The sequence below is a fragment of the Lepus europaeus genome, chromosome X (assembly GCF_033115175.1).
Source record: "Lepus europaeus isolate LE1 chromosome X, mLepTim1.pri, whole genome shotgun sequence".
In the NCBI taxonomy this organism is placed as follows: Eukaryota; Metazoa; Chordata; class Mammalia; order Lagomorpha; family Leporidae; genus Lepus; species Lepus europaeus.
The window spans coordinates 58,216,270-58,241,967 of record NC_084850.1 but is presented as its reverse complement, the minus strand read 5'-3'; positions in this window follow the sequence as shown (position 1 = coordinate 58,241,967).

The window sequence follows — 25,698 nt, the reverse complement described above, 5'->3', positions numbered from 1 at the left end:
AGAAAGATAATCTTTAACCTTGCCTCTCAGAAACTGTTAACAATTTACATACTTTCAGCTTTGAGTATAACTACATATTTGAAGCACAATAGTTATATTAAATAGCATTCTGAGTTTTGAAAATTATATATTGCTTAAAATTTTTCTTTTGTTGATTTGAAAACATTTGAATACAAACAAACATATAAACGGGAGACTAAAAATTGCATAAAATTCTGTCACCCAGAAACAATCCCATTTTCCCAATCTCCTTTTGCTGTGCAGACAGACACGTGCACACAAATGCTTGTAGAAACTCAGTTACCCCTTAGAATAGCAGAATCCTCTTGCTCATTCATATTTTCATTTCTATAATGAGACCAAACTGTGTATATGTTGGAGATGTTTTTCTTAGATTGCGTTGATTCGAATTTGAAAAATTCAGGTACATACGTATATACTCAAAATGCTAATTCAGGCACCTATAGACAATCTATATATTTCCATGGATATATTTTCCTTCCACCTCTGTATATATAAATTTTTATATTATAACTAACTGTTTTTTCTTATTTCTAAAGTAAAAGGCTGAAGGTTAGGAACAATGGGGAAGCAAAAAGAAGAAAACACATTGCTTATATAATATTTTTCAGAGAACTGTCATTAGTTTATTGATATCATTTTAGCAAAACTTTTATTTATGTTTGTATATGAATATATATGTATACATATATTTATAAGCACAACACTGAACTTAGCATTATGCTCAATCTTACTTTTGATACTATTTACTAGGTTTGGATATTTGTTACTTGAATGCTTTTGACATAGATTAATTTTTGTTGTTCTGTTTGTTTTGCTTAGTTTTTTATCCATTCGAAAACAACAGAGCTGGATTTTATTTATCATTTCTATTATTATATACTGCCATATTCATTCTTTTCAAATTCCTTCTATTTTCTTAAGGTTTTGTTTTTATTTTTGTTTATATTCTTAAATTCTTGATTTTATGCACAATTAATTTAGGTGTTTTTTTTGTAATATTTAAAGGTGAGAAATTTCTACCAAGTACATCTTGATCTTTATCCCATAAAAAGAATGGATGTATTGTGTGAGTGTGTGTGTGTATGTGTGTGTATGTATATTTTTCTCTCTTCTGGAATTCTAATATGCTTTAATTAAAATGGTAAAAATTGAGGGAAGGGAATTTTATTTAGTAAATTGCTTTGGCCAAATTCTGTGACAATTTTAAAAAATGACTACATTTCAATTCTGTGGTGGCTGTGCAATTACCACAGACTACAAAATTGGGAGAACTGACATGGAATATTTTAATCCGTGCAAAGATTAGGACACTTGCACAAATTTTTCTGTGTTAAGAATTTTGTGTGTTTAATTTAATATAGAAGATAAACTTTTGAAGTGTATAAAATATGTATAACTACTGTGTTGTTTTTAGTTAGAATTGAATGTAAGATGAGCATATAATTACAACTTTCATATACAGCAGTTCAATGTGTGTATGTTGTGACATCAAAATTGTGACAATTTATAAGAACATGTAGAAATTAATCCACAAGAACTAACTACGGGGAAAGTTTAAATTTGTCATAGTAAAAACATTTGTCTATTGATTCTTGATATGATTTTTACTGTATTTTTTGACATTTTAGGTTGCTTTGAGAGATTTTGTGGTAATAAAATACTGTGGCATTGGATCAAATCTGTACATATCTGAGAACTACTGAAACATTAATGTTCACAGCTCAAAATTGTCTGTAGTAGAAATAATTTGAGTAGTACTAATAAAATGGTTATGACAGATAAAAGACACACGTTCAAAAGTAGAAGCTCCAATTTAAAAAAAAGTCTGCATTTGGACCCATGAGAATTAAAATTCAGAAGTTTTTAGACAGAGCCTTTAGAGATAGTATTTTTTTTTTTTTGGTATTTTCCTTTCAATTCATACCTATTGAGCAATGTTGGGGGACTCTTATCTGTGATATTGGTGACCTATATTTTCAGATTTATTACTATTCCTCAGGAGGTAAGGTTTACAGATAAGATAACAGGGATGCCCAGTTACATTTGGATTTTGAGATAAACATAAGAATTTTTAGTATAAATATATTCCAAATATTGCATGTCCTTTTATTTGCTAAATCTAACAACTTTACCAGAAGGGAAATTGTCATTTATTTTCTTTCTCAGGTAAAAATAATATAGGTGATTCTTAGAGGAAAAGAATATTTGGATGTTTACTTTTTTAAATTTTTGTATTTAATTGGCAAATAATGATTGTGTGTGTGTGTGTGTATACAATGCAGTGTTTCCATATAGGTATGTATACATTATAAAATGATAAAAGTCAAGATAATTTGTGTGTCTATCACTTCACATACTTAACATTATTTTTTGGTGAGAACATTTAAAATCTACCTTTTTAGAAATTTTGAAATACATAGTACTAAATGATTATTAAATATAGTCACCATGTTGTGTAATAAATTTCAATAACTTATTCCTCCTCTATGTAATTGAAACTATGTCCTTTGGCCAGTATCTCCACTTTTTCCTAAATCCCAGCCTCTGGTAACCACCATTCTACTCCCTGCTTCTTTGAGTTTGACATTTTTAGATTCACATGAGATGATGCAGTATTTGTATTCCTGTGTCTGGTTTATTTCAAACTTTTACAAGTTGGAACAAATTCCAGGATCCATAGGTGAAGAACCAAAAAGACAAAGGAAAAAGCTTCTACACATTGTCAATAATGAAATCTGATTGCATGAATTGGGTATGATAATACATAGCATAGAATGACACATTGAGATCAGTGAAAAAATATTTGGAAAAAGCAGATTTTATATATTGGAAATATGAGCTCTTCCCTTGAAATTGCTTGCTCTGTTGTTGCTATAGCCCAAATAGTCTCTAGTCACCTTAACTGATTCCAGTTGTGTTGTGGAAAAGTCTATGCTCTACTCCAGTGCCCAGATTTTGGCTCCTTAAACTACTCTCCATGAAAAGGATCCAGGGCTCCTTAGAGAGTAGCTGGTAGCAAATCTTGGGACTGAGAAAGTAAGATGAGCCTGGAACATCTTGCTATCTATGGAAGGTGAGAATACTGACTGGATAAAAAGGATGAGCAGGCCTGAAGAAAGCACTCATAGGGCAAACAGTGACAAAATGAGTATTGAAAAAAGCCCACGTAAAGAAGCTTCTCACTGGGCTAAGTGGGAAAATTGAGGAGCTAAGAAAAATTAAAGGAGAAAGGAAAGAAACCAAAAGAAAAGGGAAAATGAGCAAAAATTGTACTTAATTGAGAAGTAGATTCTATTTCAAATATTACATCAATTATGATACTAAAAGTATAAATACAAAGTATGCTAGAAGATTCGTAACACATACAGGAATTTACAATATTACTTCTAAAAAATGCTATATATTGACAAGCCCAATTTATACAACTCTTACACTCAGCCCTTTTTTTCAATTAAGATGATAAAACAAGTGGTGAGGATTTGTATAAGGAGGTGAGATTTTTGTAAGGAGATAAATATCGAAAGACATATACAACGAGAGGGAGTAAAAATGTGGTTTGGAACTTGAGACTATTGGTTAGGAGAGTTTGTAAAGGTTTTAAAGCAGTTTGTATGGAGGCTGGCACTGTGGCATAGTGGGCTAAGACTCTGCCTGTGACAACAGCATCCCATATGGGCACCAGTTCGTGTTCTGGCTGTTCCTCTTCGGATCTAGCTGTCTGCCATGTACTGGGAAAGCAGCAGAAGATGACCAAGTGCCCAAGCTCCTGCACACACATGGGAGACCTGAAAGAAGCTCTTGGCTGCTGACTTCGGATCAGCACAGCTCCAGCCGTTGCAGCCATTTTGGGACAGAATCAGCAGATGGAAGAACTTTCTGTCTCTCCCGCTCTCTGCTTGTAATTCTACCTCTCAAATAAATAGATAAAATCTTACAAAAGTTTGTATATTACTAGAAACAAAATGTTATAAATTAGTGGATTTAACAATATTTCTTGGTCATTGAAATATGTGAAGATACATGTAATAAGACAGATAGCAGATTTTTCCATCATTGTGACCCTGTATTGAGCTTGCATGCTCATGTGTCTTTAGTATTGTCACTTTTATCTGAAGTTCATATAGCTGGTGTGACCATAGCTAACATAAATAAACCAGTTATTGTGAATCCACATTACCTTCTTGTGTCCTGTATATTATTCTTGCCACGTGGAAAGAAATGTTAGAACATGATAGGGTCAATGTATTTTTTTTACAACATTATTTCTCTTAAAAGCCAAACATCCAGGAAATAATTTTCTCTGCCTGTTCCTTCCCTCAAATAGCATTAATTGCTTCTTTGGCTTGTGGTTGAAAATAGTAAGAAGGATCAAGATTAGAATATGTGTTGGATTCTAAAATCACTAATTTATCTTGAGAAATTGTGGGAATTGATTGATAAGTTGTAAATTTATTGAAGAACGCCCTGTTGTCATGGGGAATTAACTAGTTTGTCCATAATTTGGAGATATGTGGTTGGTGTTGGGATGTATTTGCTTCTAGTAATTAAAACATTTAGACAAATTATTAGATAATTGACTTGGGGTTAGGAATAGTCAACTTTAGATATGCTTAAGAAGGAGCAAAATCATTCTCAGGAGAAAATGCCACCAGAGACAGATGATGAAAAGAGAAAGCCAAACTTGATTCACCTGAGTGAAATTCTGTGGTTGAATTCATGTTGCATTAGAATAAAACAGATCAGGTACTGTGCCTTTGAATATATAATGAGACTTAACAGGCTTTAGGAAATATTGGGGAGGATATTCTTTCTGATGTTTTTTTTTTGCTGAAAGAACATGAAATTTCACTGCTAATGGTTACTAGGAGCATAGTTTTATAGAGAATGATAACAGTTTGGGGTATTGTCAGCTGTGTATCATATAGATTCTTGTATTATTTAATAATTATTAGGCAATATATCTGTAATTTGACAGAGAACGTGGACTAATATTTAACTTCTTGGCAAAGAATACAGAATGACATATATAGAGGGAAATATAATTGAAATTCACCTTTATGTTTTTGGGTGACTGCTAGGAACAATATCAAATATAACTTCATAAAGTATTTAAGAAGCCGTGTTGTACATCCAATTTGACTCACTTGCACATACAAGAATAATGTCAAGGGGCTGGTGCTGTGGCATAGCGGGTAAAGCCGCCGCCTGCAGTGCTGCCATCCTATGTGGGCACCGGTTCAAGTCCCGGCTGCTCCTCTTCTGATCCAGCTCTCTGCTATGGCCTGGGAAAGCAGTAGAAGATGGCCCAAGTCTTTGGGCCCCTGCTCCCGCGTGGGAGACCCAGAAGAAGCTCCTGGCTCCTGGCTTTGGACCGGCGCAGCTCCGGCCGTTGCAGCCATCTAGGGAGTGAACCAGCGGATGGAAGCCCCCCCCCCCCCCCCCCCCCGCCGTCTCTCCTCTCTCTGTGTAACTCTTTCAAATAAATAAATAAATCTTTTTAAAAAAAGAATATGTCAAGTTTTGGAAAAGTAGCTTTATAATGGTACAGACAGGACTTTCTGATATGTCACCAATCTGCTACCCCATTTTCAGAATGTATTTTGCATTTAACTGAATGCTTGAGGAGTTAACTATCATTTTATAAATATGTTTGCTATTTGAATTTCATCTCCCGTGAAATGTCATGTTCTATTCTTAGCACATTTTATAGGAATTCTTTGCCTTTTTACTTTTCAAATTATAGGAGTTTTTTGTATAATTAAGGCTGTCTGAACTTGTGTCAAAATATCTTTCCTCAAACAAGAGCTTGTCTTTTTAGGTTGTTTATGTTTTATTGAATAGAAATCTTTATTTTTTATAAATCAAACATAATAATTCTTTTATATCTTTAAATTTTCTATTAGTTTAAGAATGTCTTCTACCTCCAAATTCCTTTCTTTTTTTTTTCTTTTACAGTTAAATGTCTGATCTGGGATTTATTTTTTCTTATGGTGTGACATTGGTATCCAACTTTGTTTTTTTTTGCTGTCAAATGGATAATCAAGTGTACCAAGATCTATTATCTCCCATTCTCCATAGCTCAAAATAGCTTTTATTAATTACTAATCATGTATTTTTTTTCTGGACATTCTGTTGTGTCCCACTCATCTATTTTTTTTAAAAGTTTGATTTTTTCTGATATCTTTCTTTTGATATGATTTCAATTTTACAAAATTGTTTTTTAAGATTTATTTATTTTGAATGTCAGAGTTACAGGGATAGAGGGAGAGATAGAAATAGAGAGAGAGATAGAGAGAGAGATACAAAGAGAGAGAAAGAGAGAGATCTTCCTTCCATACACTGGTTCACTCCCCAGATGCCTTTAATGGCCAGCACTGGGCCAGACCAAAGCCAGGAACCAGGAGCTTCATCTGGGTCTCACTAGGTCTCACTTGTGGGTTTCAGGACCCTGAAAACTTGGGCCATCTTCTGCTGCCTTTCCCAGGCCATTAATGGGGAGCCGGATTGAAAGTGGGGCAGCTAGCTGGGATTCAAATCAGTACCCATATGAAATGCTGGCATCACAGGGCATGGCTTTACCTGCTAACCCCCAACACCAGCCACAAATTTTATAAAAGTTTGCAAGTACAGGGGCCACCATTGTGGCACAGTGCAGTAAGCCACCTCCTGCAATGCTGCCATTCCATATGGGTGCCAGTTGAAGACCCAGCTGCTCAACTTCCAATCTAGCTCCCTGTTAATAGGCCTGGGAAAGCAGCAGAAGATTGCCCAAATGCTGGGACCCCTGCCTTCCATGTGTAAGACAAGGATGCAGTTCCTGGCTCCTGGCTTCAGCCTGGACCAGGCCTGGCCATTGTAGCCATTTGGGGAGTGAATTAGTTGATGGACTCAATCTCTCTTTTTAAAAATTATTTACAGAAACAATATAAGTAATTCCCATTAATACTTTACCCATACTCACTAATTATTTCCTGTTGAGTTTTGGTGGATAGTGAGCAAGTCATTTCATGATATTTCTATTTTACTTACAGAGTTTTTTTTTGTTTGTTTTATCCAGCAAAAACGGAGTGTTAAACTTTTCAAATTACCTTCCTAGACTAATCATATTTTCTCGTTTAATTTGTTGATAGATTTTACTAAAGTTTAATTCTATATTCCAAAACAACTATTTGTTCATGATTTATCCTTTGATGTACTGTTGATTTGATTTTATACAATTTTGCTAATAATTTTTTCAACTGTTTTCGAAAGTCAGATAGTTTTTCATTTTCTTTTTTTTAAAGATTTTATTTTTTTACTTGAAAGGCAGAGGCAGAGAGAGAGAGAGAGAGAGAGAGAGAGAGAGAGGTCTTCCATCCGCTGGTTCACTCCCCAGATGGCCGCAATGGCTGGAGCTCTGCTGATCTGAGGCCAGGATCCAGGAGCTTCTTCTGGGTCTCCCACATTGGCACACGGTCCCAAGGACTTGGGCCATCTTCTACTGCTTTCCCAGGCCACAGCAGAGATCTGGATTGGAAGTGGAGCATCCAGGACTCGACCCGGCGCCCATATGGGATGCTGGCACTGCAGGTGGCGGTTTTACCCACTATGCCACAGCACCGGCTCCCATTTTCTTTCTTTTTGAATACCCATATGAGGTACTGATGTAAAGGCAATGACAACTGCATAAAATAAATTTGTAAGTTTACCATGAGGTCTCATAATGAGGGACAGTGAGCTAAGATGTTACCTGGAATGCCAGCATCCCATGTCAGAATACCAGTTTGGAATCCAACTACTCTGCCTCAGATCCAACTGCACCTGGGAAAGCAATGAAAGATGCCGCCAAGTACCTGGACCCCTGCCACCCATGTAGGAGACCAGAGTGGAATTCTGGGCTTCTGGCTTTTGCCGGGACCAGCCCTGGCTTTTTCGGCCATTTGGAGAGTGAACCAGAGGATGGAAAACTTGCTCTCATTCTTTGTCAATTGTCTCTCTTTTTCTTTCAAATAAAATCTTTTTTAAAGGCTTACCATCATTTAGTGTGCTATAATAGTATGAATTTTCATTCAAATAATGCTATTTTAAGTAGTTTTAATGTGTTTCTAAGAACAAAGTTATATAGATAGGTAACATGATAACCTGGCAAAGTCTGTCTCCCTCTGTCCTTCTCTACTCCTTCCTTACTGCACCCTTCAGGCCCTACAGTTAGGCACCTTTCTGTTTTTTGAATCCTTCCACTGTTCTTTTTGCAAATACAATCAAATAAAAACACATGTCCTTATTCCTACTATCCTATCATTTCTTACACAAACGGTAGTATCTGTATAGTCTAAAATGTACTTTGTGTTTCCATTTAATACATAGAGGAGGTTCTTCCATTTCAGTTCCAAAAAATCTTCCTCTTTCAGCTGCATAATATTCAATCATGTGGCTATGCAAATTTCTACTGTTGGACACTAATTGTTTCCAGTGCTTGCTTATTATAAATAATACTTCAAAGGATAACCTTATACACATGGCATTTCTTATTTGTGCAGGATTATTTATTGAATAAGTTTCCTGAAATAGGATTCCTGAGTCAACAGGTAAAACATTTTTATTTTGGTAGGTGTTACTAAATTCCTCTCTGTAGGCATTAAATCATCTTACATTCCCAAAAGTATCGCATTATGAGAATGCCTGTTTTCCTGTAGTCTGGAGAATGCTGAAGGAGCTCCATCAGTTTTCCCAAAAGGTAATCTAAGTTGCTGCAGAGATAAATGACACCTGTTCTAACTAGGTATTCTTCCTCCTGGGCCTGAGTAGAATAAGAAAATTCGTCTTAAAAAGATGAGAGAGATATGCTATACATGAAGCAGGACACTTTCCTCAAACTGTGAAAGCAAGGAAATAGAGATGGAGTTTTTCAGAAGTTTAATTTATCTCTGGAAAGAAAAGATTGGAAATCGATTGGACTCTATAGTGATCAATTTTATAGGGAGAGAAGTGCTGGACATTTTCTGTTATTTGTTATATTTGCTGCTTTTATCTAATAAACATTTTATTATCACTTACTCTGGTAAGCTAGGTTATGTAATTGAATTGAGCATAGTTGGCGATGGAAAATAGAATAGAGATGATTTTTTGATATAACTGCATTTAAGGATGCACACTTTGCTGATGTTTCCATGATGGTGGGTGTATATCCTGACGGAATATATTGTTACAGTATTCAGCGCTAAGAAATCTGACCAAATATCAGTTCCATCAGAAGTCTCACCAGTTTTTTTCTTCTTGGAACTCTTTCCCCTCAGGACTGTGGATCTGCTTGTCTTTCCAAGGTCTCTTATACTCTACTAGCTTAGTTCCAGTTTCTCCTTCTGATTCCTCTTCCTTTTAACCTCTTTCTATATTTATACCCTCCAATATTTTTCAACCCTCTTCTCTTCTCACCCTGTACTTTCTCTGTAAATGGTTTCATCTCCCTGGCCCCATTTAACTTGTAAATGCTGCATCTCTAGGCACATTTCCAGACCTGCATATTTCAATCTGGAGATACCACAGCTTGTTCCAAATGGAATTCATTAACTCTTCAAAATTCCTTTTTTTTAAAGATTTTTCTTTGATAAATCTGAAACCTAAAAGTCACTTGTGATTATTCTCTCTGACTTCTATATCCAATCAGTTACAAAGTCCTTATGATGAACCTCTCCTGGCCTACCTTTTCCATTCCCACTGCCCCTTCCCTATTTCAGAGCCTTATTCTAACACGATGTACCAAAATAGCTTCCTGATTAGTGACAATGCCTCTGGACCAGGGGTGGGGCAGTATTTCCGCTGAGGGTCATTATTCGTGGGTCATACAGAATTATTGACTAAAAAATATCCTGCTCTAGATTTATTGAATTTCAAGTTCTGCCTGTGGTTGCCTAGGCAGGATGAACCAAATAATTTTGTGGCCCATATACTGCCTGCCAGCTAGATGTTGCCCACCCCTGCTCTAGACTCTGTTACCAACATACCACTACCCCTCCCCCAACCTGAAAGCACTATCAACTTTGAAGCCAAAGTAAAATTTATAAAATACATTTGAACAAGCACATCCTCTTGCCAAAAGTCTTTAGTGATGTCCTACTGCTAACAGGACAGTATCCAAGGTTTTTAGCTGATCATTGAAAATCTTTATAATTTGACCCCAGTCTGCCTTTTCATGTCCATCCCCTATCATTTTTTCATACTAGAATGAAAGTCTTATAAAGCAGAACAGAGATCTTGTTTGTCATGTTCATTTACTTATATGACTCTGGTGTCTAGAACATGGTCTGGAATATAGAGGCACTCTGTAAATAATTGGTGCCTGCAAACTGTTTTCACCAGAAAAAAACTTAAAAGTGCCATATACTTTGACATATCCAGGCCTTGGCTCATTTCACTCTGTTTGCTTGGAATACCTGCCCACATGGATACTTTTTCTCATTTTCCTTTTTATTTTAAAGCATTTATATGAAAGTCTGAGTTACAGACAGGAAAAAGATAATCTTTGAGGCACTGGTTCATTCCCCAAATAGCCACAAGGGCCCAGGCTATTCCAGGTTGAAGCCAGAAGCTTAGATCTCCATTCCACTTTCCATGTGTGTGACAGTGGCACAAGGCCCTGGGCCATCTTCTGCTACTTTCCTAGGCATATCAGCAGGAAGCTGGATAGAAAGTGAAGCAGCTGGGACTCAAATCAGCACTCACAGGGGATGCTAGCATCACAGGCAGCAGCTGAGCCTGCTGTGCCACAACACTGGCCCACTTTTTCTCATTTTTCAATGTCTATATCAAATGTTATACCTTCTGTAATGCTAACAAATCCTGCTCTTAGACTCAGAATTGCTTACTCTCTCCTCTGATTTCCCATAGCCCATTTCTATTATGAATGTTTCCCAATTACACTTGAATATCAATTCTCTAAGGGTAGTGACCTTCTTTCCCATAACATACTCCCAATGTCTAGTTATTCAAGACATTTATAAGTAAGTATTTCACTGTGTTGTAGTAAAAGACATTCAAGTTTGTAATATTTTCATAAATTAGAAGTCAGGTTCTTAAAACCTTAATTCTAGGTCATAGAACTGATATCTCTGTTTCCTTGATGACTTTCATGTAGGGCAGGGATAGGTAACCATTATTCCTTTTTTAACTTTTATTTAATAAATATAAATTTCTGAAGTACAACTTTTGGATCGTAGTGGCTTATCCCCCTCCCTCCCACCCGCAACCATCCCATGTCTCACTCCCTCTCCTATCCCATTCACATCAAGATTCATTTTCAGTTATCTTTATATACAGAAGATCAATTTAGTATATACTAAGTAAAGATTTCAACAGTTTGCACCCACACAGAAACACAACATATAAAGTACTGTTTGAGTACTAGTTATACCATTGATTCACATAGTACAACACATTAAGGACAGAGATCCTACATGGGGAGCAAGTGCACATTGACTCCTGTTGTTGATTTAACAATTGACACTCTTGTTTATGGCGTCAGTAATCACCCGAGGCTCTTGTCATGAGCTACCAAGGCTATGGATGCCTTTTGAGTTCGCCAACTCCGATCTTACTTAGACAAGGTCATAGTCAAAGTGGAAGTTCTCTCCTCCCTTCAGAGAAAGGTACCTTCTTCTTTGATGGCCCATTCTTTCCGCAGGGGTCTCACTCACAGTGATCTTTCATTTAGGTCATTTTTTTTTTTTTGCCAGAGTGTCTTGGCATTCCATGCCTGAAATACTCTCATGGGCTTTTTAGCCGGATCCGAATGCCTTGAGGGCTGATTCTGAGGCCAGAGTGTTGTTTAGGACATCTGCCATTCTATGGGTCTGCTGTGTATTCCATTTCCCATATTGGATCTTTCTCTCCTTTTTAATTCTATCAGTTAGTACTAGCAGGCACTAGTCTTATTTATGTGATCCCTTTGACTCTTAGTCCTATCATTCTGATCAATTATGAATTGAAACTGATCACTTTGACTGGTGAGATGGCATTGGTACATGCTACCTTGATGGGATTGAATTGGAATCCCCTGGCATGTTTCTAGCTCTACCATTAGGGGTAAGTCTGAGTGAGCATGTGCCAAACTGTACATCTCCTCCCTCTCTTATTCCCACTTTTATATTTAACAGGGATCACTTTTCAGTTAACTTTAAATACCTAAGAATAATTGTGTGTTAATTAAAAGTTCAACCAATAGTATTAAGTAGAATAAAAAAATATTAAAAGGAATAAAATAGTAAGTTGTTTCTCGACAGTCAGGACAAGGGCTGATCAAGTCATTGTTTCTCATAGTGTGCATTAGGAAACCATTCTTTCTGCCAAGGGCCAGATACTGAGGTATTCTTCTGATTCTTACACATAGTCCACGACTTCCTCCAAATTAGTAGTTGAGCAACAAATCCTTCTCAGTTTAGCATTTCTCTGACTACTGTCTAATCCTTCTCTACAGCTGGTAAAGGGTTACAGCTTTTAAGGACTCAAGTCTTTAGATTGGGCTCATAGTGTGCATTAGGAAACCATTCTTTCTGCCAAGGGCCAGATACTGAGGTATTCTTCTGATTCTTACACATAGTCCACGACTTCCTCCAAATTAGTAGTTGAGCAACAAATCCTTCTCAGTTTAGCATTTCTCTGACTACTGTCTAATCCTTCTCTACAGCTGGTAAAGGGTTACAGCTTTTAAGGACTCAAGTCTTTAGATTGGGCCACTCATAATCTCAGACAGTCTTGGCATTTTAAATTTTCTGATATGATTACATCTGCAAAGGCCCTTTTGCTATGTAACCTAACAGGTTCACAGATCTCAGAGGTTAGGACATGAACATCTTTGGTGGGCGATTATTCTGCTTACCACACAATGGATTGGGGGGGCAGTAATTTGTGAGAGAATGTATACAATATTGGACTTGGTGGCTAACTAAAGTACTAGAGTTTTGGGTGAGGCATTGCTGAGAATTATAAATATTAAGGGGGCCAGCACTGTGGCGCAGCTGTAGCAAGGGCTGAGCCAGGCCGAAGCCAGGAGCCAGGAGCTTCATATGGGTTCTCTCACATGGCTGGCATGGGATCAAACACTTGAACCATCCTCTGATGCCTTTCCCAGGTCATTATCAGGGAAGTGGATTGGAAGGAGAACAACCAGCACATGATCTGGTACACATGTGGAGTGCTGGCGTGACAAGAAGTGACTTTACCTGCCACACCACAATGCCGGCCACTCTCTTTCCATTTTAAATAAATAAATAAATAAGATTTTTAAAAACAAATCAAGTCAGGAAAAAAAATTACAAAAAAGAAGAGACATCCTATGGCCTCTGAGGGATGTAAATTTATTTGAATTCTGAACTTTCTGGTTTTAATCTTTGTGAGGCCCATATTCTTCCCTTGGATGTCAATTGAATTGGCAGTTGTATTCATATAATACATTTCTTTTTTAAAAATACGTACCTGGGTGCAATAAAAATATTTCACTACAATACCATGAAGTTAACATTATTTGAGTTCATAAAATATTATGTAGTAATACTAGATAACCATGAAAATTATGCATGAAATATTTTAGGGAAAGTAAAACTGTGACCCAAGTAAGTAAAGTAATTCATTCAATGTTATATATACATGCGCCAAAACATGAACCAAGGTACTTTGAGTCCTGAGCCTGTGTAGTACAGTATGCGTTGCATTATATTACACCACTTATGCCACCATTGTGTCTGTGGTCTGAGTTCATTCTTTTCTGCTCCATTCTTTGATTGCATACCTCAACTTTCTATTGTCTCTCTAAATTAAGTAATATGTTCTTACATTATTAATATGCTAAAAGAAATATGCTTGGGGCTAATATTGTGACACTGTAGCCTGCAATGCTGTCATCCCATACCAGAGTGCCAGTTCAAGTCCCAGCTGTTCTGCTTCCAATCCAGCTTCCTGCTAAGGTGGCTATGAAGACAGAACATGGTGGCCCAAGTACCTGGGCCCCTTACCATCTACATGGTAGACCCAGGTGGCGTTTAAGGCTTCTGGTTCCATCCTTGCAGCCATTACAGCCATTTGCAGTCATTTGGGGGATGAACCAGCAAATGGAAGATTCTCTCTCTCTCTCTCTCTCTCTCTCTCTCTCTCTCTCTCTAAGAAATAAACTCAATCTTTTTGAAAAAGAAACATTTTCCCCTTCCTACTTCTGTTGCTGAAATTGAGGTCCAAAGATGTAATGGGATAGAATATAAAGGTTCTTAAAAAGTATATGAAGGAGTGGCATTTTGCCCAGTGGTTTAATCACCCCTTGTGATTCCTACATCCCATTTTGTAGTACCTGGGTTCTAGTCCTGGCTCTGTTTCCAATTCCAGCTGCCTGCTAATGAACACCCTGGAAGGCAGTAGGTGGTAGCCAAAGTACATGGGAGACATGAATTGTGTTCTCAACTTTTGACATTTGCCCTGGCCCAGCTCCAGCCATTGTGGACAACTGGGGAGTGAACAAGCAGATGGGAGATATTTCTGTCTATTCATGTCTCTCTCCATCTCTTTGCATTTCAAACAAGTGAAAGTATATTTGGGGGGGTAGGTATTGTTGCTCAGCAGGTTAAGCCATGACTCGGGACACCCACATTTCATATTTGAGTACCAGCTCAAGCCCTGGACACTCTGCTTCAGATTTAGCTTCCTCTGATGCACCTGGGAAAGAAGCTGATCATGGCCCAAGTATTTGGGTTCCTGCCACCACCTGGGAGACCCAGATAGAGTTCCTGAATCCTGGCTTCAGACTGTCCCAGCCCTGTCTTCTGTGGCCATTTAGGAAGTGAATTAGAGGGTGGATAATTGCTCTCTCATTGACAATCTGTCTCTTCCTCTTTCTCTGTTGCTCTGCCTTTAAATTAAATAACATCTTCAAAAAATAAAATTAAAAGGAGTCTCATTTCATTAAATAAATAAATAAATAAATAGCTTGTGAAGCTGAGATCCAGGAAGCCAAGCCTCCCACAGTACATATTAGCAGGCAGCTGGAATAGGAAGTAGAGCCAAGACTTGTACTCAGGCATTTCCATATAGAAGGCAGTCATCCCAAATGACACCTTAACCACTATGCTCATGCCAGCTCCTTCACAGACTTTTTGAACTACCCCATATATCCTCAACATTTCCTGAAGCAGTTCTGGCCCTCCACAAAGTAATTTTTTCTCTTCCTGTCAATTGAATTAAACCTTTATAATATTCTGGCTTCAGCTTTTCTGTGGACCAAAGGTTGTATTTGGCAAAACAGTCCTCAAAAGAATATTGTCCTTTGTCTTTGAGTAGCAAATTTCAAAGCGCTGCTGGCTCAGTACTGATTCCCTAGGCTCATAGTGGGTTATTTTCAATTTAGAAAACTGAATTAGGATGCATTGGTACTGCCTAAGGGAGAACATCACCCCTTTGAGCAGCCTCATCTTCGCTCATTTCCCTTGTATCCCAAGTCCTCATGATCTGCTTGTTATTCAGTATTTGTTATTTAATTAATGGCACCAACATTCATAGAATATTTTTTTCCTTTTCTTCTTCATTTACCTCATTTCTAAGTTCAGTCACCTAGCCTAGCTACTTTTACCTTCTAAATGTGTCTTAAACCTATCTACTTCACTCTATTACCCCCTACCATCTGCTACCACCCCAGAACAAACTACTTACTTTGTATTCACTCCATAACGGTTCTACTTGTATCAACTCCTTCTTCCTTCAGCTGCATTCATTACATAGCATTCAAATATGACATTAAAGTACACTTCTCACAATGTAATGGCCTGTTTTTAAATCATTCAGTGACTTCCTCTCCTGGGGTGATAAAAGTCCAAAGGTCTTAGCGCAACTTATACTGTTGTTTATGTCCTGACTGCCTCGACACTTCATGTCAACACAGTTACACAGTCTTGTTCCCAGCTCTCTGCATATTTCATATAGCTTTTGGCTTTTAGTCTTTTTTTATTCCCACTGTCTTTGGTATCCTTATTTATTGAACTGAATAATTCTTGATAGTGTTTTAAGACCCAGTCAATGTACCACAAAGATAGAATTGGTTTCCTTTTCCCAAACTACTACAGCACCTGGTGCTTACATATATCTAATGTGCAACATGTTATAGAACATCTGTCTGTTTACATCACTGTTTTCATCACTGGAGGAAGGGTAACCATCCTATTTATCTTCATTTTTGCAATGCATAAATCTTCCATAACATGTTTAAAGAATGAATAACAAAATGAACAATTTAATAGAATTTTATTCACAATAACATGCAAGTGTATGATAAATAATAGCCATTGAAGTGGGAAGAGAAATAACAAAGGTTTAGATGGTTTTATTTAAAGATAAAATTGAATTACCTAATGAAACACTTTACTGTATCAGTATGATTACTCAGAGCTGGAGCAACTTCAGGCTGATTCTAGTATGTAATTTACTGATTTAGGTGGCCTAAGGGATACTTTGGTTGTGAATTTATGCTTTTCTTTCAACATGCTTCACATTGGCTCAAATAACTTCACATAATAGTCCCACAGTGTGTCAGTAGGTCTGGCCAGAAGTCTGCATTCATGGGGCTAGGTTCTGGGGAGCACTAATTACAAGTGGCTCAACTAGGGCCAGTGCTGTGGCTTAGCAGGTAAAGCTACAGCATGTAGCACTGGTTTGAGACCCAGATGCCTCACTTCCGATCCAGCTCCCAGCTAATGTGTCTGAAAAAGTAGCAGAGGATGGCCCAAGTGGTTAGGGCTCTGGACCCACAAAGGAAACCTGGATGGAGTTGCTGGCTCCTAGATTCAGCCTGGGGCAGCCCTGGCTGTTGTGGCCATTTGGAGAGAGAACCAGTGGGTGGAAGATCTCTCTCTCTCTCTCTCTCTCTCTCTCTCTGTGTGTGTGTGTGTGTGTGTCTGCCCTTCAAATAAAGCAAATCTCTTTTAAAAAATAGTGGCTCAATTGATAAAGATTCTTTTTTTAAGATTTATTTATTTCCTGGAAGGCAGAGTTACAGAAAGAGAGGGAGAGACAGAGACAGAGATCAACATTCTAATCCCTGGTTCACTCTCAGATGGCTGCTACAGCCAAGGCTGGGCCACACATGGTCTCCCAATCTGGAGCAGGAATCCAAACAACTGGGCCATCTTCCACTGCTCTTCTCAGGCCATTAATAGGGAACTGAATCCAAGTGGAGCAGCTGGGACACAAACTCCTGGTGTTGCAGGTAGCAGTTTACTGCATAGGCCACAACACAAATCTCAATAATGAAAACTCTTGACATCAAGAATGCAGTTTGTCTTTTCCCGTTCTGTGTATTGCCCCCAACTTTTCCACTCCTTCCTTTCAGTCCTTCTCCCTTTTTATTGCTGTTGCCCCAGATTCATGGCCATTTTGCAGCCAGATGCACTCAGCGTCATGGTCCAGCTACCCCCTCTACCACCGCCTTGTTGTGGCTGTGGGGTCTAATCAGGGCAGCCAACTAAGGGCCATGAAAGCAGTTAGCAAGAAGTGGAAAGCAGCTGTCTCACTGCCTGGGGCTAGGAGCAACACTCAGTGTCCGAAGTTTAGCTAAGACTACTGGCTTCACAAAAGAGTAAGACTCCCCTTAGGAAGATATCCTTAGTATGTTACCTGAAGAACTCAGAAGTCAGGCTACAGAATGAAACCAACGACTGTCATATTGTATGGGTAATACAGCACAGCGACTTCCCAAGCCTCCTTGAGGGGAGTTTCACTTTGAGACACTTAATAAAGTGCTGTGCATTTCAGTGGATGAATCATGGGCAAGTGGTGTGCAGCACAAAATGCAACACCCTGTTTGTCGTGGATGTCCAGACAAGCCAAATCCCTGAGATTCCCCATTCTGAAAGACCAGGAAGCTGGAAATGTGACCTAGCAGGGCCATCCAGCTGAATCCGACTGATAGCCACTGCAGACAACCTAAACAGTCTTGCCATCTATCAGCTGTTCAGATTATCACAGCAGATCCTGTTTTTGGGGGGGAGGGATGATGGACCGGATCTTTGCCATTGCATGGATCAGGAGTTCTATGGGACTCTGGGAGGTGACAGATGATGTGTTGACAAAAAGTGATGCAAGGCACAAGTGTCACAAGTCCCTTTGTATGCTCACATCACTCACAAAGCCTTAGAGGGCCATCCCCAAGGAGAACACAAACTCTTACAACTGCAAGGTGCGTGTTCTGACCTTGACCTGCAGTGAAAAGAACTAGGAATTGGGAGCAATATCTCTGGATGGCTATTTTCATCTCTGGAATATTGAAAATACACCATCTAGGTGCCTCTCCACCAAACTGCCATATTGTGATGGGAATGTGGGTCTAGCCTATAGGAGTGAATGGTCAGTCTATGCAGGGGGCTCCCAAGCCCATGTCTCCTTGGAACTGCTGCAGCCATCATACATCAAGTCTGTTCCAGGTCACCAGTCAGTGGGATCTGGTCAGTGAGCTTCAACAAACATATCATCATTGTGGGCAGAGGGCAGGGCTCCCTGTTCTATGACATCCGAGCTCAGAGATTTCTGGAAGAGAGGCTCTCAGCTTCTTATGGGTCCAAGCCCAGACTAGCAGAGGAAAATCTGAAATTAACCACTGCCAAAGGCAGCCTGAATCATGATGAAACCTGGAGGAATTACTTTTTTGGATACTATCTCTTCCCTAATACACTGTACGCTCACTGGAACAAAACTCTGTACAACTGGAACAAAACTGGAATAAAACTCTTTGTGACAGGAGCTTCCTTCTCCTCAGGGCTCCATGGAAACTATGCTGGGCTCTGGAGTTAATGATTAATGACAACTAACTTTACTAAAATGCAAAAATTAACACTAAAAAGAATGCAGTGTAACACTAAGTACCTGAACTATTAAGTACTCATCGTAATATAGTACTTCAGTCAATTGGACCACAGTTGACTATTACAGTATTTCTTCTAATAATTTCACTTACATATACAGAAAGTCCTCTATCCTGGAGATGAAAATTATACTGCTTGCAATGATGACACTGAATAAACAATAAACCAGAGCATCAAGATAACATGGCTTAGAATTTTTCAATGCTTAATATGAATAAAATAAATCCATATTTTTAATAGGATCTGATATTAATTCATTAATTTTGTATAGCATAATTACTGATACCATTTCAGATCCATTTTTAGGAACAATGTAACACAACAAAATGTTAAGGTTTCATCCTAGGAATGTGCTTGTGACTATATAATTGCATGAAGTGAATCAACGTTATATCTCTAGGTTTTTCTTCAACATCCTGATGACCTGTTTCTCAGATGTAGGCAGTTAGCTGGAATGACTGAAATACTATGGTCATCTCTACATTCTCTTGTATTGTATAGAGTATTTATTTCTGCTTCTGGTCCTGAGATAAACCAGTTCTAGTGCTAAACACAGTGCCATTTGTAACTGGCATAGCTAAATACTTTGCTGCAGAATGGTGAATATTGTTCTTATGCAAGTTTTAGGTGATAAGAGACCAATTATTAAGAAGTATAATTTTAGCCACAAAGCCAGGAAGCCACAAAGAAAATAATTTTTCTCATACCTTCTATTGAACTCTTAAGTGTTATTTGTCAAATTTATGATCAAAGAATTAGAATTCATGTATATATGAAAACTTGGTAAATGACATTGTATATCAGTGGAAATGAACTCAAGTTAGTAATGATCCCCTTTATACATTGCTGAATCTGGTTTATTAATGTATTGTTTAGAAGTTTTGCATGTATACTTACGAGATTTGTAGGTAATTTCTCTTTCACATATGCTCCCTGTCAGCTTTTGGTATTAAGCTTCTGTAAGCATCATAAAATTATTTGGTATTATTTCTTTCTTTTCTATATTCTAGAAATATATTCTAAAAATATATCACATTATTACTTCCAAGTCAAATTACTTCCTCATAAAATCATACCACGATTTGTTTTTGTTAATCCGTATGGAATTTTTTTACTTAATAATTTTATTTGTTTAGTGGAATTACAGCAATATTCACAAATATTTTATTTTGAGTAAATCAACACATTATGCTGTTCTAAGCATTTGGCTAGTCCATCTAGATTTTAAAAATTATTATCAAAATATATTTTATTAAAGATTATTTATTTATTTATTTTAAAGACAGAACAAAGAGAGAAAGAGGGAGAGAGAGAAATGAAGAGACTCTGGGAAGGGGGAGAGAGAGATCTTCCATCTGCTGGTTCACTCTCCAAAGGGTCACAATAGCCAAGTCTGGTTCAGACCAAAACCAGGAGCCAAGAACTCCATCCGGGTCTCTCCCATGGGTAATAGGGACCCAAGAACTTAGGTCATCTTTTGCTGCCTTCCCAGGCACATTAGCAGGGAGCTCTATTGTAAGCAGAGCAGTCAGGAGTTGAACTGGCACTAATTTGGGATTCAGGGGAGTGGGGAAGCATAGGGTCCTGGGGTGGGGGACAGGGCAAGGCTTAACCAGCTGTACCACAAAGCTGGTCTCAGTATAACAATATTTTTAATATTGTGTTGCTGTTTTTGAAAAAGTATTTTTAATGTCTGTGGTACCAGTGTCACTAGTAAATATCAGGAAAGAAGCAGAGAAATCTAGCACTTGTTCTAAAGATAATGTATCCAAGTATATTTATTGAAACATGGTATTAAATTATGAAAAATCAGATGCTTGTGATGTAGGGAATTAGTTAATTGTGGTATATTAAAATAATGGAATGCAATACAGTAGTAAAAGTGAATGAACTAAATTTACACTTGCAAACATGGATGAACAACCTAACCCTAATAATGAATGAGAAGAGAAAGTTCCAGAACTTCATATACACTATGAAATCATTCTTAATAATTTAGAAGTGAACATATCACACACATGTTGAAGACTAACAAAACAGGGGCCAGTGCTATGACATAGTGGGTAAAGCCACCACCTGCAGTGCTGGCATCCCATATGGGCTCCAATTCAAGTCTCGGCTGTTCCACTTCTGATCCAGCTCTCTTCTATGACCTGGGAAAGCAGTAGAAGATTGCCCAAGTCCTTGAACCCCTACACCTGTGTGGGAGACCCATAAGAAGCTGCTGACTCCTGGCTCCTGGCTTTCCTGGCTTTGGATTGTGGCAGCTCCGGCCATTGCAGTCAATTGGGGAGTGAACCAGCAGATCTCTCTCTCTCTCTCTCTCTCTCTCTCTCTCTCTCTTTCTCTGCCACTCCTTCTCTCTGTGTAACTCTTTCAAATAAATAAAATAACTCTTTTTTAAGAAATTAAGAAAACATGAGCTGCAATTAAAGCAAATTAATGAAAGGAGGAAGGGACTTTTTAAGTTTCAGACTACAGCATAGTACAATTCAACTTTCTGTTGTTTTATTTCTTAAAGTATGGAGTAAATGTGAGTATTCATTCAAATGCAACACTATTTTCCCTTAATTAAAATTGTGATAATAATAAGAGGTAAATAAAGGTCCAGAAATTGAAAATGACTTTTTTAAGAATCACAAATGTGACCAATATGACTAGAATGTAACTCAAGAAGGATAAAATGCCATGAGATTTTGCAGGGGTGAGAAATGTCTCGCTCGCAGGCCATATAAGACTTGGAAAATCATTTGGTCTGGCCCTGCCAAGACAAGCACAGGTGGGACCCAAAAGTCAATGAATCTATAGCAGGCTAAGTTTTGAGTTGATAATTTAGTATGGCCTGTAAATCGTGTTATAAATATCCACATGGCCCTTGGCAGAAAAAAGTTTCCTCATCCATCTGTGGAAGATAAGTGCCAATCTAATGCAGGGTCTTCAGGCCACAGTTAAAAGTTTCTATCTTATTTGATTTTATTTGTAGAAAATTGTGTGAATAGAAGTGCAGGGATGTCTTCAAGATATTGTGAGCTCAGTTTAAAACCAAGACAGTAAATCATATTTTGCAATAAAGTAACTCTCATGATGATTTTGGTTTCCCAATGAATATAAAGTTGTTTGCATCAGACAGTAGTCTATTACATGTGCAATAACATATGTGTCAAAAATAATGTGCATACCTTAATTAAAAATACTTTATTTCTGGGGGCAAGTGTTGTGGCACAGTGGGTTAAGCCACTGCTGGAGATGCTGGCATTTAATATAAGACTGCCTTTTAGAGTTTTGGCTGGTCTACTTCTGATCCAGCAAGCAGAGGATGGTCCAGATGATTGGACCTGGATGGTGTTCCTGGCTTCTGGCTCCGGCCTGACCAAAACCCATTGCAGCCACTTAGGGAGTGAAGCAGAAGATCATAGATATTTTCTCTATATATCTTTCTGCCTTTCTAATAACTAAAATAAATTAAAAGGCATAAACCTTGCAGAATATTTTTTAAAAAGAAGAAATACTTTATTTTGAAAAATTGCTAGATATCAACAGAACCTTCAATGAATTATAATCTCCTTGATTTAATGTTGATGGCTGCTGAAAGATTAGAATGGTGGCTGCTGAAGATTGGGGTGGCTGTGACAATTTCTTAAAATAAGAACACTGAAGTTTGCCACATCTATTGATTCTTCTTTCATGAAAGATTTCTATGCAGTATGTGATGCTGTTCAATAGCATTTTATGCATAGTAGAACTACTTTCAAAATTGGAGTTAATCCATTCAAACCCTGCTGCTGCTTTATCAAATACATTTTTCAAAAGAGGAAATCCAAATGGCCAACAGACACATGAAAAAATGTTCAAGACCACTAGCCATCAGGGGAATGCAAATCAAAACCACAATGAAGTTTTACCTCACCCTGGTTAGAATGGCTCACATACAGAAATTTACCAACAACAGATGCTGGCAAGGATGTGGAGAAAAAGGGACAGTAACCCACTGTTGGTGGGAATTCGAACTGGTAAAGCCACTATGGAAGGCAGTTTGGAGATTCCTCACAAACATGACTATAACCCTACCATACAAACCAGCCATCCCACTCGTGGAATTTACTCAAAGGAAATTAAATTGGCAAATAAAAGAGCTGTCTGCACCTCAATGTTTATTGCAGCTCAATTCACGAAAGCTAAGACCTGGAATCAACGTAAATGTCCATCAACAGTTGACTGGATAAAGAAATTATGGGATATGTACTCTATAGAATACTATACAGCAGTAAACAAAAATGAAATCCAGTCATTTGCAACAAAATAGAAAATCTGCAAAACATAATACTGAGTAAATTAAGCCAGTCCCAAAGGGACAAATATCATTTGCTTTTCCTGATCAGTGACAAATAACCGAGCACCAAAAAGGAAAACTGTTGAAGTGAAATGTACACTATGAGCAACAATGTTTTGATCAGCCCTTGTCCTGACTGTCGAGGAACAACTTAATACTTTATCCCATTTACTATTTTTTTGTTCGACTTAATACTATTGGTTGAACTTTTAATTAACACACATTTATTCTGAGGTGCTTAAATTTAACTGAAAAGTGATCCCTGTTAAATATAAGAATGAGAATAAGAGAGGGAGGAGATGTACAGTTTGGCACATTCTCAATCGGACTTGCCCCAAATGGTAGAGTTAGATACGTGCCTGGGGACTCCAATTCTATCCCATCAAGGTGGCATGTACCAATGCCATCTCACTAGTCCAAGTGATCAATTTCAGTTCACAATTGATGACTCTGATAGGTCCAAGAGTCAAAGGGATCACACAAACAAGACTTGTGTCTGCTAATACTAACTGATAGAATTCAAAAGGAGAGAACGATCCAACATGGTAAGCAGGATATACAGCAGACCCATAGAATAGCAGATGTCCTAAACAACACTCTGGCCTCAGAATCAGCCCTTAAGGCATTCGGATCTGGCTAAAAAGCCCATTAGAGTTTTGCAGGCATGGAAAGCCAAGACACTCTGGCAAAAAAAAAAAAAAAAAAAAAAAAGAAAAAAGAAAGAAAGAAAAAAGAAAAAAGAAAAAAAAAGCACAACTAAATGAAAGGTCTCTATGAGTGAGATCCCAGCGGAAAGAATGGGCCATCAAAGAAGAGGTACCTTTCTCTGAAGGGAGGAGAGAACTTCCACTTTGACTATGACCTTGTCTAAGTAAGATCGGAGTTGGCGAACTCAAAAGGCTTCCATAGCCTTGGTAGCTCATGACAAGAGCCTCGGGTGATTACTGACGCCATAAACAACAGTGTCAATTGTTAAATCAACAACAGGAGTTACTGTGCACTTACTCCCCACGTAGAATCTCTGTCCTTAATGTGTTGTACTATGTGAATTAATGGTATAACTAGTACTCAAACAGTACTTTACACGTTGTGTTTCTTTGTCAGTGCAAACTGTTGAAATCTTTACTTAGTATATACTAAATTGATCTTCTGTATATAAAGATAATTGAAAATGAATCTTGATATGAATGGGATGGGAGAGGGAGCGGGAGATGGGAGGGTTGCAGATGGGAGGTAAGTTATAGGGGGGGAAAAGCCACTGTAATCCAAAAACTGTACTTTGGAAATTTATATTTATTAAATAAAAGTTTAAGAAACAAAAAAAAATACATTTAGGTAGCATTCTAAGCCATTTGTCTTTTCAATAATGTTCACTGCATCTTCAACAGGAGTGGATTCTATCTCATGAAACTCCTTTGTTTGCACATAAAACTAAAAATTTTGTTCACCAGGCCAGTAAGCTCCAGGAGACTTAATGTCTGTTATGTCCCTGGTACATCACAGTGCTTGTCATATCACATATTCTGTAGTCAGTGAATTTTGGTGACCTGGTTGGATTAATGAGTGGATCAACAGCAGGATGTACTGTTACTGTTTTTTTCCTATTGACAATGTAATATATGGTTAGGATATGAGTTCATTGCTATGGTAGTGCCACAATGCTAATATTAGCTTATGATCACTTGTACAGTCATGAATTCATTGTCTCAGCAAGTGTTCTTGGGTTTCAAATAAAGGAGATTTTTCTTAGTACCCATTAATCATATGTGTCCTGGAGAACCCAGCCAGTATCCTCTCTAAAGTCCAAATGCCCTCATGATCTCTCTCAACGTCAAGTCACTCTAGGCTTTTTGTATCCTAGCAAAGTCATTTTCTGACAGCTATGGGTCCTCTTCCACATCTGTGCATAGAATTGTTTTCAATCAAATTTGAAACAAGGCTAGTGACAACTTAGGGTTTGGTACTTAATTACAGTGTCTAAAATCATCATGAAAATGACTTTGGTATGAAAAACGCCTGAAATTTTATGCTTGTGTTAAAATCAAAGTGGTCAGATGTTAGGGGAGCATTATGGCTGGACACAGGACTTCTGCAGAACTTACTAAGGAACTGTAGCCTGCTCTGAGGAGTGATTAATTTTGTTCATAGCCCACTGCCACTGAGCACGTGTGTAGCTTTGGGAAAGAGTGAGGGTAAGACTACCGTTGCTTTGCTTATATGGATTATAGGTAAGAGAGAGTTGGGAGTTTGCAAAAGTTGGGGGGCAGTCAGAAATATAGTCTTGAAGGAAATAAGTGGACATTTATTGGACTATATGAGGAAGATGAGCTTTTTAAAGTAATGAATATGATAGCCATGGAAGATAATCTTCTGTGCTAATGGGATCTCAGTATTACTTGTCCCAGAAAAAGTGTGTCATTGTTATTTGTCTCTTCAACTGTAAAATAAAGGTATTGTAGTAGTGACTATTTACAGTCC